Consider the following 12,930-nt stretch of genomic DNA (forward strand, 5'->3'; position numbering starts at 1 on the left):
GAAGGCAACACCACCACTAAATCAACACCATACGTCAAAGATCAGAAGCATCTCAATTTGTTTGGTCACAAATCATATTCGTTTGCAATTCTGCAGTTTAGAATCATAAACTATCAGGCACTTGATGGCAAAATATAATCACACCAACTACTCAAAGTTCAATTTATTTATTGAGCATTTACCACCAGAACAGAGGGACCAGTTTCAACCAATCATTACAGAGGGTCATCTTCTTGCCAGAACATCCCTGCAGGCCTCTTTGGATGCCACTGACATAGCTGCTTTCTCTGTTTCTACAGTGGTAGTCATGAGAAGGGCCTCCTGGCTTCAGCACTCAGGATTTCTGAGGAAGGTCTGGAACACAGTAAAGGACCTTGCCTTTGACAGCTTAATTTACACAACTGCGCATAAAAGGAAATTTAGTAAATCCCAGACAGTGCAGAGATTCTCATCCTGTTCAATTCTCCAGCTTCCAGAGACCTTATGAACCCCAATGAAAGAGGCAGAGTTTCCAGAAAAACAGGCCGTCTGCTGCACAGGCATTGACCTCACAACCCTCCTCATCAAAAAAACCATTTTGATGGGGTGGTCAAGGTTCTGAGTTACCTTCCCCTTACTAACTGCAATGGTTCACATGCCTTCCTTGCTTCAGAGACTACCTTTCTCACTTCCGACAAGCTTGGAAGCATATCACTATATACAGGTGAGTTTTGGAGATCATATCAGCAGGGTACTCCACTTTACTTTCCTCCCTATACCCCTTCTCTCTCCCTCTTCAAGGACCCCTCTTGTGAGCATCTTCTAGAACAGGAAATAGACTTCCTCCTGAACTTAGGTGCTATAGAAACAGTCCCTGTAAAAGATAGAGGGAAGTGGTTTTATTCCAGGTACTTCTGGTTCCAAAAAAGAATGGCAGGTGGAGACCCATTCTAGATCTAAGGCTTCTCAACAGGTTCGTGAAGATATAGAAATTCAAAATAACACTTACAGCAATAATACCATCATTGGACCTAGGAGATTGGTTCTTGGCCCTCAACCTACAAGATGCATATTTCTATATAGTGATTCACCCTTCCCACAGAAGGTTCCTGTGTTCCACTCTAGCTCAAGACCACTTTCAATAAAGTGCTTCCATTCAGTCTCCCTTCTGCTCCCAGAGTGGTTTTGAAGGTTCTGTCAGTCATAGCAGCTTATGTTTGCAGAAAAAGGAATCCTATTATTCGCATATTTTGATGATTGGATGCTAAAGAAGTGCTTCTGCAGCAAGATCTCAGTCGCAATTAGCACTATTTCTCAGCCTGGGACAGCAGTTAAATATTCAGAAGTTCACCTTGACCCTGGTGCAAAGATTGGAATTCATAACTCGATGTGGTAGCAGCCGAAGACTACCTCCCAATTCGCAGGTTTACAACCATAGCAAATTTAGTCACTATAGTTCAAATCAGTCCCTAGACATCAGTCAAAAAAATGGATCCGGTTGTTGGGGCATATGGCAGCTTGTACTTTTGTGATAAGCCAGTGAGGTTGCACATGTGTTGCCTCCACCGTTGGCTCAGAACTGTTTATTCACCATGCAAACACAGCTTGAAGAAACTACTCTCAGTGCCTATAGTTGTGAAGAAGTTCCTTGACTGGTGGAAAGACCCTCACAATGCTTTCACAGGAGCCCCCTTTGCTCAGCTGTCTCCAGTGGTCATAACAACAACAGATGCATTCCTGTTCTTCTTTGAGTGCTTGTTCGTATCGATTCCAATTAGGTGTGTGTGCACCACGTGCACAGTTCTCTGGAAGGTTTTCTTCCTAGCAGCATCCATTGGGTCGGCTCTAGAGCCCCCTGGAGTCACGTCTTCATGGCACCATATATGAGGCCCTTCTTACCGCCAGTGACAGTCATTGGAGCATTTTGTCTCTCGTGTTCAACAAGCAATTCTCTAGCGTACTATTTCTGTAAATAGTTAAAGACCATTTTTAAAAAATTGTTTGTAGTTAGTTAGATATTTGGAATCGGGGTATTGGGGTGTGTTTTCCCTCCCCCGTTTCCCTCTCCCTCTCCCGGGCCCATGGCATTCCTCGGACCCAGGGGTTTAAGCCATTTGAGGTTTGCCAGAAGTCTATGCCCCAGGGCAACCCACACTTGGCTTGTCTAAAGTGCTTGGGGGAGTCCCATCGAATGGACAGGTGTAAGATTTGTCAGAGTTTTTGCCCCCACATGAAGAAAGAGAGGGACCACAGATTAAAGTTACTGCTAATGGAAGCAGCTCTGTGCCCTCAGTCTGAGTTGAGCCCCATGGACATGACACCGGGCTTTTCAGCATCGGTGCGCAGTGTGCCAGCTTCAGTCCGGGAGATGCCAAGGAAGGACTCTGGGATCAGCACTCCCCATTACCAAGCATGGCACAGGATCAATCTCGGCACCGCTCACAGTCTCCTGTCCCAAAGAAGAAGCACAGGAAGATTGATAGAGGGCGCTCCCCTTCCCATGCAAGGGACCAGGAACCACCCAAGGGAGAGCAACTGGTGCGAGACCGCACCTCCCCTCCAACTCAACAGCCAGCACCATTGACTCCAGGCCTATGGGAGGGACCATTGAATCCAGTGCCAGTGGAGGAGACCCAGGTGGAAGATTTGGACCTTCCTTCCACACCTGAAACTTATGGGGCAGTGCGGGATCTGATAACTCTGACGGGTCCGCACTCTCCTGACCACGGTGCCACTGCACCAGCCCTGAGGCCCCAAATGACACCAGTGCAGTCCAGGGGCAAGCCGGCTATGAGTCAGCAACAATCTCCATCACCCTGGTGCACGGTGCCACCATGGTCTCTGCGCACGGACTCACTGGAGTCCGAATCAGACACGGACTCATGTGTGTCCCAGAGAAGCCGGCACTATAGCCACCGGCACTCCCAGACAGCAGGGATGACTCAAACCTTCCCCCCTGTACTGTGGCCAACACAATGGCAAGTACCAGCTCAGATGCCAACTTAGTGGCCCTTCTGGACACCATGGGCTTACTACCAGTCCCAGGGGTCCGCCTCGGCATGCTCCTTTTTGGTCACTTTCAAGAGAAGGACTGTGTCTAGGGCCAGGGAGCTCTCCCAAGCATTAGCCACTACTAGCACCACAATTGGTACTGCACCCATCACCGACCGCAGAACCGGTGCTGGCACTGACAGCAGGACCAGCACTGACATGGACAACAGAGTCAGCACGCACCCGGCAGCACCGTATCCAGCACCGCAGCTATGATCAGTTCCACGGAAGGTACCACAGCCGGTGCCGCGACCGGTGCTGTGGCTGGCACCAAGGCGGACTCCGATTTGGAGGTGGAATCACAGTGTTTTGAGGAGCCAGACGGGCAGGAGGGGCCCTCCCTTGTTTGGGGCTCCTGATTATTGTCTCCAGATGAGGCAGTGGCAGGAACATCCTTGGGACCTTGCCTTCCCAACAGCAGAGCCCACCTTGAACTTCTCAGGTGGGTCGTTCAAAACCTTGGGATACAGATGGAAGAGGTCACTGAGGTGTCAGACCTAATGGTGGACATTTTATCCCTGGCATTTTATCACCAGGGTGGCCCTTTCCCTGATTAAAACCATTCAGAAGAACACAAAAACTCTCTGGCAAACACCATCCTCTCTGGCTCCTACAGCTAAAGGAGTTGAGAGAAAGTACTTTGTGCCCTCCAAGGTCCACCCCCCACCAGACTCACTGGTGGTGGCGGCTGTCAATGAGAGGGAGAGTCAAGGGCAACAAGGGCCTACCCCTCAAGCTAAGGTTGCAAAGAAGCTGGACCTCTTCGGGAGGAAGATAAACTATACCAGTGGGCTCTAGCTTCAAATCGCAAACCAGCCATCGATCCTTAGCCATTTTAACTTTAAGTCATGGGACGCAATGTCAAAATTTTCAGACCTTGTCCCACCAGACTCTAAGCGAGAATCCTTGGCTCTCATGGATGAGGGCAAGACAGTCACCAGGATGTCGCTGCAAGTGGCATTAGACTCGGCAGTCTCTACAATGCAAGCGATGTCCTTGGGCATCGCAATGTGCCATTGCTCATGGCTGCAGGCCTGAGGCCTCCCCCGGGAGGTCCAAAAGGCAATTCAGGATCTCCTGTTTGAGGGGGCCACATTATTTTCAGAGAAAATGGACTTGAGACTCCACAGTTTGAAAGACTCCCGAGCCACTCTGAGATCGCTGGGACTCCTGCCACCCAGCATAGACAATTTAGGCCTCATCCCATGACACGACTATACCAGGGGCAGTCTAAGCAGGACCAGAACCGTAGGCGACCTAGAAATCTGAATCACTGTCGCCAACACCAGCCCCCAAACAACAGGGGCTCTGGGTCGATCAGGCAACCACCAGGCCCTAGGCAGACCTTTTGAGGATGCGCTTGAGGACATTATACCAACCTCCCAACTGGATCCTTGTTTCCTGTTTTTGGCACATCTGTGCCATTTCTACCGAGTGTGGTCCCAAATCACCTCAGACCGTTGGGTCCTCCACATGGTAGAAATGGGATATTCTCTCCAATTTTTCTCTCTCCCCCTCTCACCCCCCTTCACTCATCCAGGAGGTACAAATCCTCCTATCAGCGGGGGCTGTGGAGGAGGTTCCGCTGGAGCTCAGCAGAAAAGGTTTTACTCCCGTTATTTCCTAATACCAAAACAAAGGGGGCCTCAGACCCATCTTGGACCTGCACAATCTCAACAAGTTAATGAAGAAACTAAAGTTTCTTGTGGTCTCTTTGGCCACTATCTTCCTGTCCCTGGATCCTGCAGATTGGTATGCTGTCCTTGACTTGAAGGATGCATACTTCCACATTTCCATAATCCCGCCACACAAGTGCTTCTTAAGGTTTGTAGTCGGGAGTTCCCACTACCAATTCACAGTACTACCATTCAGCCTATCATCAGCACCTCGGGTGTTCGCCAAATGTATATCGGTCATGCCGCTTTTCTGCGGAAGAGGCGGGTTCAGGTATTTCCTTTCCTAGACGACTGGCTAGTCAAGGGCCAGTCCAACAGACTGTGGATCAACGTGTCTGCCTCATAAGATCCACCTTCAGCGCATGGGGCCTCGTCCTAAACACTCAAAAGTCAACGCTCATCCCTATTCAGAGAATAGAGTTCATAGGGGCAGTGCTAAAGACAGGCCAGAGCATTCCTACCTCAGTCCCGCTTCCAGACCATTCATGACATCATACAGGACCTCAAACGATTCCCTATAACCACAGTAAGAAGTTGCTTAAAACTCCTAGGTCACATGGCATCTTGCACGTATGTAGTGCAACATGTGAGGCTCAGACTCAGACCTCTCCAAGCTTGGCTAGCATCGGTGTATCAACTGAGAAGGCACAGCTTAGACAAGGTGGTTACCCTTCCACTGGGTGTTCTCAGGTCTCTTTACTGGTGGCTTGACCCGCACTTGGTGTGTGCAGGGTTTGCATTCTCCAAACCCTGTTCCTGACCACAGACTCCTCGGCCATGGGGTGGAAGGCGCACTTTGGAGAGCACAGAACTCAGGGTCTCTGGTCTCCGAAGGAACTGATGCTTTATATCAAATGTGAGGGAGCTCAGGGCAGCCAGCTGGCATGTCAGGCATTTTGGCCTCTCCTGGAGGGCAAGTGCATATCGGTCCTGACAGACAATAAAACAGTGATATTTTATATCAACAGACAGGGGGAGCATGTGCCTCTCCTCTGTGTCAGGAAGCCCTCAAGCTCTGCGAGTTCTGCATAGCAGACTCCATATTTTTGGAAGCGTCCTATCTTCCACGGTCGCAGAATGAACTAGCAGACTATCTCAGCAGGTCTTTTCACAATCACGAGTGGTCTATCCACTTGGATGTAATAAGCAATATCTTCCAACTGTGGGGAGTTCCCCAGATCGATCTGTTCGCCACAAGGACCAACAGGAAGTGCCTACAATTCTGCCCCTTCCTCAACCACAGCCCAGGTTCATTGGCAAATGCTTTTCTGCTTCCATGGAAGGAATGCCTTTTCTACCCGTTCCCTCCTATACCGCTGATTCACAAGGTCTTTTTCCCGAAACCTCATGCCAATAGCTGCAAGCAGAGGCTCCACTCCCTGGAAGTGCGGCATGCACTGGCATTTTACATTAAATGAACTAAGCCGTTCTGCAAGTCGAACCAGCTGTTTGTTGCGGTAGCAGACAGGATGAAAGGCCTCCCAGTGTCCACGCAAAGGATATCATCGTGGATCACATCCTGTATGCGGACTTGTTACGACCTGGCAAAGGTCCCTGCCCCTGCTCTGACTGTGTACTCCACCAGAGCCCAGGCATCCTCAGTGGCCTTCCTGGCCTAGATACTGATCCAGGAGATATGTAGAGCGGCAACATGGTCTTTGGTCCACACCTTCCCTTCACATTACGCCATCGCCCAGCACGCCAGGGACAATCATAGAATATCAGGGTTGGAAGGGACCTCAGGAAGTCATCTAGTCCAACCCCCTGCTCAAAGCAGGACCAATCCCCAACTAAGTCATCCCAACCAGGGCTTTGTCAAGCCTAACCTTAAAACCTCAAAGGAAGGAGATTCCACCACCTCCCTAGGTAACGCATTCCAATGCTTCACCACCTTCCTAGTGAAAAAGTTTTTCCTAATATCCAACCTAAACCTCCCCAACTGCGACTTGAGACCATTACTCCTTGTCCTGTCATCTGCTGCCACTGAGAACAGTCTAGATCCATCCTCTTCGGAACCCCCTTTCAGGTAGTTGAAAGCAGCTATCAAATCCCCCCTCATTCTTCTCTTCTGCAGACTAAACAATCCCAGTTCCCTCAGCCTCTCCTCATAAGTCATGTGTTCCAGTTCCCTAATCATTTTTGTTGCCCTCTGCTGGATGCTTTCCAATTTTTCCACATTCTTCTTGTAGTGTGGGGCCCAAAACTGGACACAGTACTCCAGATGAGGCCTCACCAATGTCGAATAGAGGGGAACTATCACATCCCTCGATCTGCTGGCAATGCCCCTACTTATACAGCCCAAAATGCCATTAGCCTTCTTGGCAACAAGGACACACTGTTGACTCATATCCAGCTTCTCGTCCACTGTAACCCCTAGGTCCTTTTCTGCACAACTGCTGCCTAGCCACTTGGTCCCTAGTCTGTAGCAGTGCATGGGATTCTTCCTTCCTAAGTGAAGGACTCTGCATTTGTCCTTGTTGAACCTCATCAGATTTTTTTTGGCCCAATCCTCTAATTTGTCTAGATCCCTCTGTATCCTATCCCTCCGCTCCAGCGTATCTACCACTCCTCCCAGTTTAGTGTCATTTGCAAACTTGCTGAGGGTGCAGTCCACGCCATCCTCCAGATCATTAATGAAGATGTTGAAGAAAACCGGCCCCAGAACTGAACCTTGGGGCACTCCGCCTGATACCAGCTGCTAACTAGACGTGGAGCCATTGATCGCTACCCGTTGAGCCCGACGATCTAGCCAGCTTTCTATCCACCTTATAGTCCATTCATCCAGCCCATACTTCTTTAACTTGCTGGCAAGAATACTGTGGGAGACAGTGTCAAAAGCTTTGCTAAAGTCCAGGAACAACACATCCACTGCTTTCCCCTCATCCACAGAGCCAGTTATCTCATCATAGAAGGCAATTAGATTAGTCAGGCATGACTTGCCCTTGGTGAATCCATGCTTACTGTTCCTGATCACTTTCCTCTCCTCTAAGTGCTTCAAAATTGATTCCTTGAGGACTTGCTCCATGATTTTTCCAGGGACTGAGGTGAGGCCTGTAGTTCCCCGGATCCTCCTCCTTCCCTTTTTTAAAGATGGGCACTGCATTAGCCTTTTTCCAGTCATCTGGGACCTCCCCTGATCGCCATGAGTTTTCAAAGATAATGGCCAGTGGCTCTGCAATCACATCCGCCAACTCCTTTAGCACCCTCAGATGCAGCTCATCCAGACCCATGGACTTGTGCTCGTCCAGCTTTTCTAAATAGTCCTGAACCACTTCATTCTCCACAGAGGGCTGGTCACCTCCTCCCCATGCTGTGCTGCCCAGTGCAGTAGTCTGGCATGAAGACAGAGGCAAAAAAAGCATTGAATACATTAGCTTTTTCCACATCCTCTGTCACTAGGTTGCCTCCCTCATTCAGTAAGGGGCCCCTTACAATGCAGTATTCGGCAGGACTATGCTTCAATCAGTGATTCCATGAACCCTGACCCCACTTCCTAGGTAAGGCTTGGGAGTCACCTAATTGGAATCGATATGAGCAAGCACTCGAAGAAGAAGAAACGGTTACTCACCTTCTTGTAACTGTTGTTCTTTGAGATGTATTGTTCATATCCATTCTAAACCCACCCGCCTTCCCCTCTTTTGGAGTATCTGGCAAGAAGGAACTGGGGAGGTGTTGGGTCGGCAGGGCCCTATATGCGGTACCATGAAGGTGCGACTCCAGGGGGCTCCAGAGCCGACCCGACGGATGCTGCTAGGGGAAAAACCTTCCGGTAAACTGTGCATGTGGCGTGCACACACCTAATTGGAACGGATATGAGCAATACATCTCGAGGAACAACAGTTACAAGAAGGTGAGTAACCATTTCTTGGGATGGGAGGAGCACATCTCAACACATACTTCTCAGAGCGGATGGTCATCTTACAAACTCACTCTACACATCAAGTTGGTGGAACTCAGGGCAGTCGGGAATACCTGTCTCCATTTTATGCCATTGATCAGGGGCAAATTTGTTAAGATCATGACAGACAAAGAGTCATGCATGGTTTATATCTGTTGTCAAGGGGGAGCTAGTTCACCCTCCCTCTGCACTGAAGCAATGAGACTCTGGAATTGGTGCATATGAAATCACCTCAGCATCTCAGCAGCTTACCTACTGGGTGTTTGAAACATCACCACAGATACCCTTAGCAGACGCTTCTCTCAGGATCATAAGTGGGAGATAGATCCCTTTATGCCCCACCACGTATTTCAGTGTTGGGGCATCCTACAGATCCTGTTCACCATGATCAGAAACAGGAAGCGCTTCCAGTTCTGCTCAAGAGGGGGACTGAGTCGCCACTCCTTGGGAGCTGCATTTCTCCTTCACTGGACGTTGAGTCTCTTGTATGTGTTTCCTCCAATCCTCTAATATCCAAGCTGCTGATCAAGATGAGGAAAGACAAAGCCAGAGTTTTTCTGGTGTTTCCAACATGGCCAAGACAAGCATGGTTTTCTTACCTCATCCAGTTGGCTGCTTATCAACTGATCACCTTCCGATCATCCCCCATCTTCTCTCTTAGGATGCCAGTCAAATTCTTCACCCAACCTCAAGATTCTTCACCTCAGGGCATGGCTGATCAGTGGTTCGCAGGAGGAAGTGAGAAGAGTATTGTTACATAATAGGAAGCAGTCTATCTGTCATAGCTACAAAAGTGGATGAGACTCAGCCACTGATTTGACCTAAGAAACCTTCTACCTGCATCCGCTTCACTGTCAGATATACTAGATTACATCCTAGAACTAAAGAAGCCAGTTTTGTCTTTGAGTTCAATTAGGATACATTTGGCAGCTATTACAGCCTTCCATTTCCCAGTGGAGGGCTTTTCAGTGTTCAGACATCTGATGATGATGAGATTTCTCAAGGGGTTGGGGAATCTCTTTCCAAGAGAGAAACATCCTGCCCGGGTTTGGGACCTTAACATGGTGATTATATGCTTTATGAGGCCTCCCTTTGATCCAGTGGCAACCTATCAACTGATCTATGAAAACGGCCTTCGTGGTAGCCATTACTTCTGCACAAAGAGTTGGGGAGATAGGGGCTGTGATGGCATATCCCCCCTTCAGAGTATTCTTCAAGGACAAGATCACATCATGACCACATCCCAAATTTTTACTGAAGGTGTCACCTAACTTCCACATTAACCAGTCTATTCATCTTCCAGTGTTCTTTCCTAAACCACACCTGAACAAGGAGGATGTGATATTACATACACTCAATGTCAGAAGTGTATTAGCCTTTTACTTGGACAGGACTAAGTCGTTTAGAAAATCTCCCTGATTCTTTGTGTCTATGGTGGACAGATCTCCAGTTTCCAAGCAAAGACTCTTTAGATAGATATCTGGCTGTATTACTTTTTGTTATCAATCTAATGATCTCCAACCTCCTTCTAGAGCAGTGGTTCCCAAACTTTAACAGCCCCCAAACCCCTTTCACTAAATTGTGAAATCTCGTGAACCCCATCCTAAAAATGAATATTTCCAGGGATTTAAGTTTAAATTTCCTTCGCACTCCGTGAGGCTCCTGCTGCTGGATCCCATTGACCGACCCGGTCAGCTGAGCTCCACTGAGCTCAGGCTGCAGGTCCCACTGACCACTGGGACTTGGGCTGTCAGCCCCAACTGCCCAGCCCCACTCTTCCTGGGGCTCAGGCTGCCAGCCCCGTGCAGAGCGCTGGGGTTCGGGCGGCCGGCTCCCCCGCTGACGGGGGCAGGGCTCGGGCTGCCAGCCCCAATTGCCCTGCCCTGCTCTCCTTGGGGCTCGGGCTGTCTACCCTGCAACTGGGTCCCACCTGCAGCCTCCAATGCCCGGGGTCCTCTGGCTGCCGCTGTTCTAGAGTACTAACCCATTCAACTCTTTTGCTACTTCAGTAGCCTTTCTTATGAATTTCCCATTGCTGAGGTATGTAGAGCTGCAACTTGGACCTCCATACACACCTTTTCTGAATATTATGCAGTAATTCGTGACTCAGCTTCTGATGCTGTGCTGTCTTTGATCTTGGACTTGACTCCAAAGTGCCCCCCACTTAGAGGGTTCTGCTTGAACCTGCTTGAGCATCCATAGGGACACTACTCAAAGAAGGAAGAGAGCTTACTGACCCTGTGCAGTAACTGTAGTTTTTCGACATGTGCCCCCCTATGGGTACTTCACTACCTTCCCTCCTTCCCCTCTGCTTTGGAGTTCTCTGCTGTGGAGCTTTGAGGTAGTGAAGGAACTTAGGGCAGTTCATCTGTGCAGCTCTAGATAGCCATGGTGCAGAACACGAAGTGGAATAGAGAATATCCGTGGCCTGAACGGGCACTGCTACCTGACATCTCTTATCAAAGGCACATGGGGTGTGGGGCACCCATGGGGACAACATCTTGAAGAACTACAGTTACTGCACAGGATGAGTAACCTCTCCTTCTGAGTCATAGGACCTCATGCACTTATGTAATACAGCAGGACTGACTTCACCTATGCTCCATGCAAGATAGCATGTGGACATGAGAATGCAGATCGCCCCAAGAAGTCCTCTAATTGCTATACTGATGGAAGGACTGTCTCCAGGTATGCAAAGGAGTGCTGTTTTCTCCTCCTCTGCCTACTGAGAATGTTAGGAACCATTAGGAAAGGGATTTATAATAAAACAGTAAATATCATATAAATCCATGGTGTGCCCACACCTTGAATACTGTGTGTATTCTGCAGTTCTGGTTTCCCCATCTCAAAAAAGATATATTAGAATTGGAAAAAGTACAGAGAAAGGGAACAAAAATGATTGGGGTATGGAACACCTTTCATATGAGGAGAGATTAAAAAGACTGGGACTGTTCAGCTTGGAAAAGAGACGACTAAGGGGGGATATGGTAGAGGTCTATAAAATCATGAATGGTGTGGAGGAAATGTTATTTACCCCTTCTCATAACATAAGAACCAGGGGTCACCCAATGAAATTTAATAGGCAGCAGGTTTAAAACAAACATAAGTAAGTAATTCTTCACAGAACACACAATAAACTTGTTGAATTCATTGCCGGGAGATGTTGTGAATGCCAAAAGTATAACTGAATGAAAAAAAGAATTAGATAAATTCATGGAGGATAGGTCCATCAATAGCTGTTAGCCAAGACAGTCAGGGATGCAACCCCATGTTCTGGATGTTCCTGAACCTTTGATTGCTGGGACTGGACAACAGGGGATGGATAAATTGCCCTGTTCTATTCACACCCTCTGAAGCATCTGGCACCACCCACAGTCGGAAGACAGGATACTGGCCTACATGGACCACTGGTCTGACCCATTATGGCCATTCTCATGTTCTGTCTATACCATCTGTCTATGAAAATAGCCTTTGTAGTAGCTATACCATCAGCTCTAAGGGTAGGGGAGATTCAGGCTGTCATGGCTAATCCACCTTAAACAATGTTCTGTAAAGACAAAGTGACTGCTGAAATGTCTATCTAATTATATTAGATCACGTTATGAGTTAGCTAGAGTAGATCCACCCATGCAGGTTACAGCTCACTCCATCAGGGCTAGGAAGCTTCAACAGCTCCTCTGAGAAGCATAGCAGTTTCATAAATTTGCAAGGAAGCAACATGGGGTCAGTCTTTCACCTAGTATTATTCATTATTTGAGGACTTAAGAGCAGATGCTCACTTTGGCAGAGGTGTCCTGCAATCAATGTTTAAATAGGACTCTTAGCACCCATGCCCTGTTTATGAGTCACTGTGTGCAAGTCACCTGAAGTGAAATATATATGAACAATCACTCGAAGAAAGAACAACTACTTATTTTACAATCACTGGTTCTTCGAGATATGTTGTCCATTTGGATTTCCATGATCTGTTATCTTTTCCAACTACTATGGAGTCTTATCCCAGCTGGGATTCTGTGTTGTCAAAAGAATGGAGGGACAGTGTAGCTCACTCCACCCTTCATGCCTTCAGGTTGGGGGGGGAACTTGAGGGCACCCAGGATGCAAGCATGATCCCAATGAATACTGCTAGACAAAAGAACCCAATCTCACAAACATGGGGCACATGCACACCAGAAGTGCAATCCATGTGGACAATACATCTTGAAGAACCACAGTTACTATGAGGTAAGTAATTATCCATTGTCAGCAGATTAAGATTGCATTATCATAACTCTTAATTTATTGGTTTTCAGAAGTTTACATATAGCCAATCTCCATATTTTGGAA

At 48.1% G+C, this 12,930-nt stretch overlaps 1 protein-coding gene across 27 annotated transcripts in view; it reads left to right on the forward strand.

The window, feature by feature from the left end:
* GPHN (gephyrin) overlaps positions 1-12,930 on the forward strand; it is a 603,244-nt gene that overhangs the window by 532,236 nt on the left and 58,078 nt on the right. The gene's annotated exons all lie outside the window — the stretch shown is intronic.

This window comes from Chelonia mydas, chromosome 6 (assembly GCF_015237465.2).
Source record: "Chelonia mydas isolate rCheMyd1 chromosome 6, rCheMyd1.pri.v2, whole genome shotgun sequence".
NCBI classification, from domain to species: domain Eukaryota; kingdom Metazoa; phylum Chordata; order Testudines; family Cheloniidae; genus Chelonia; species Chelonia mydas.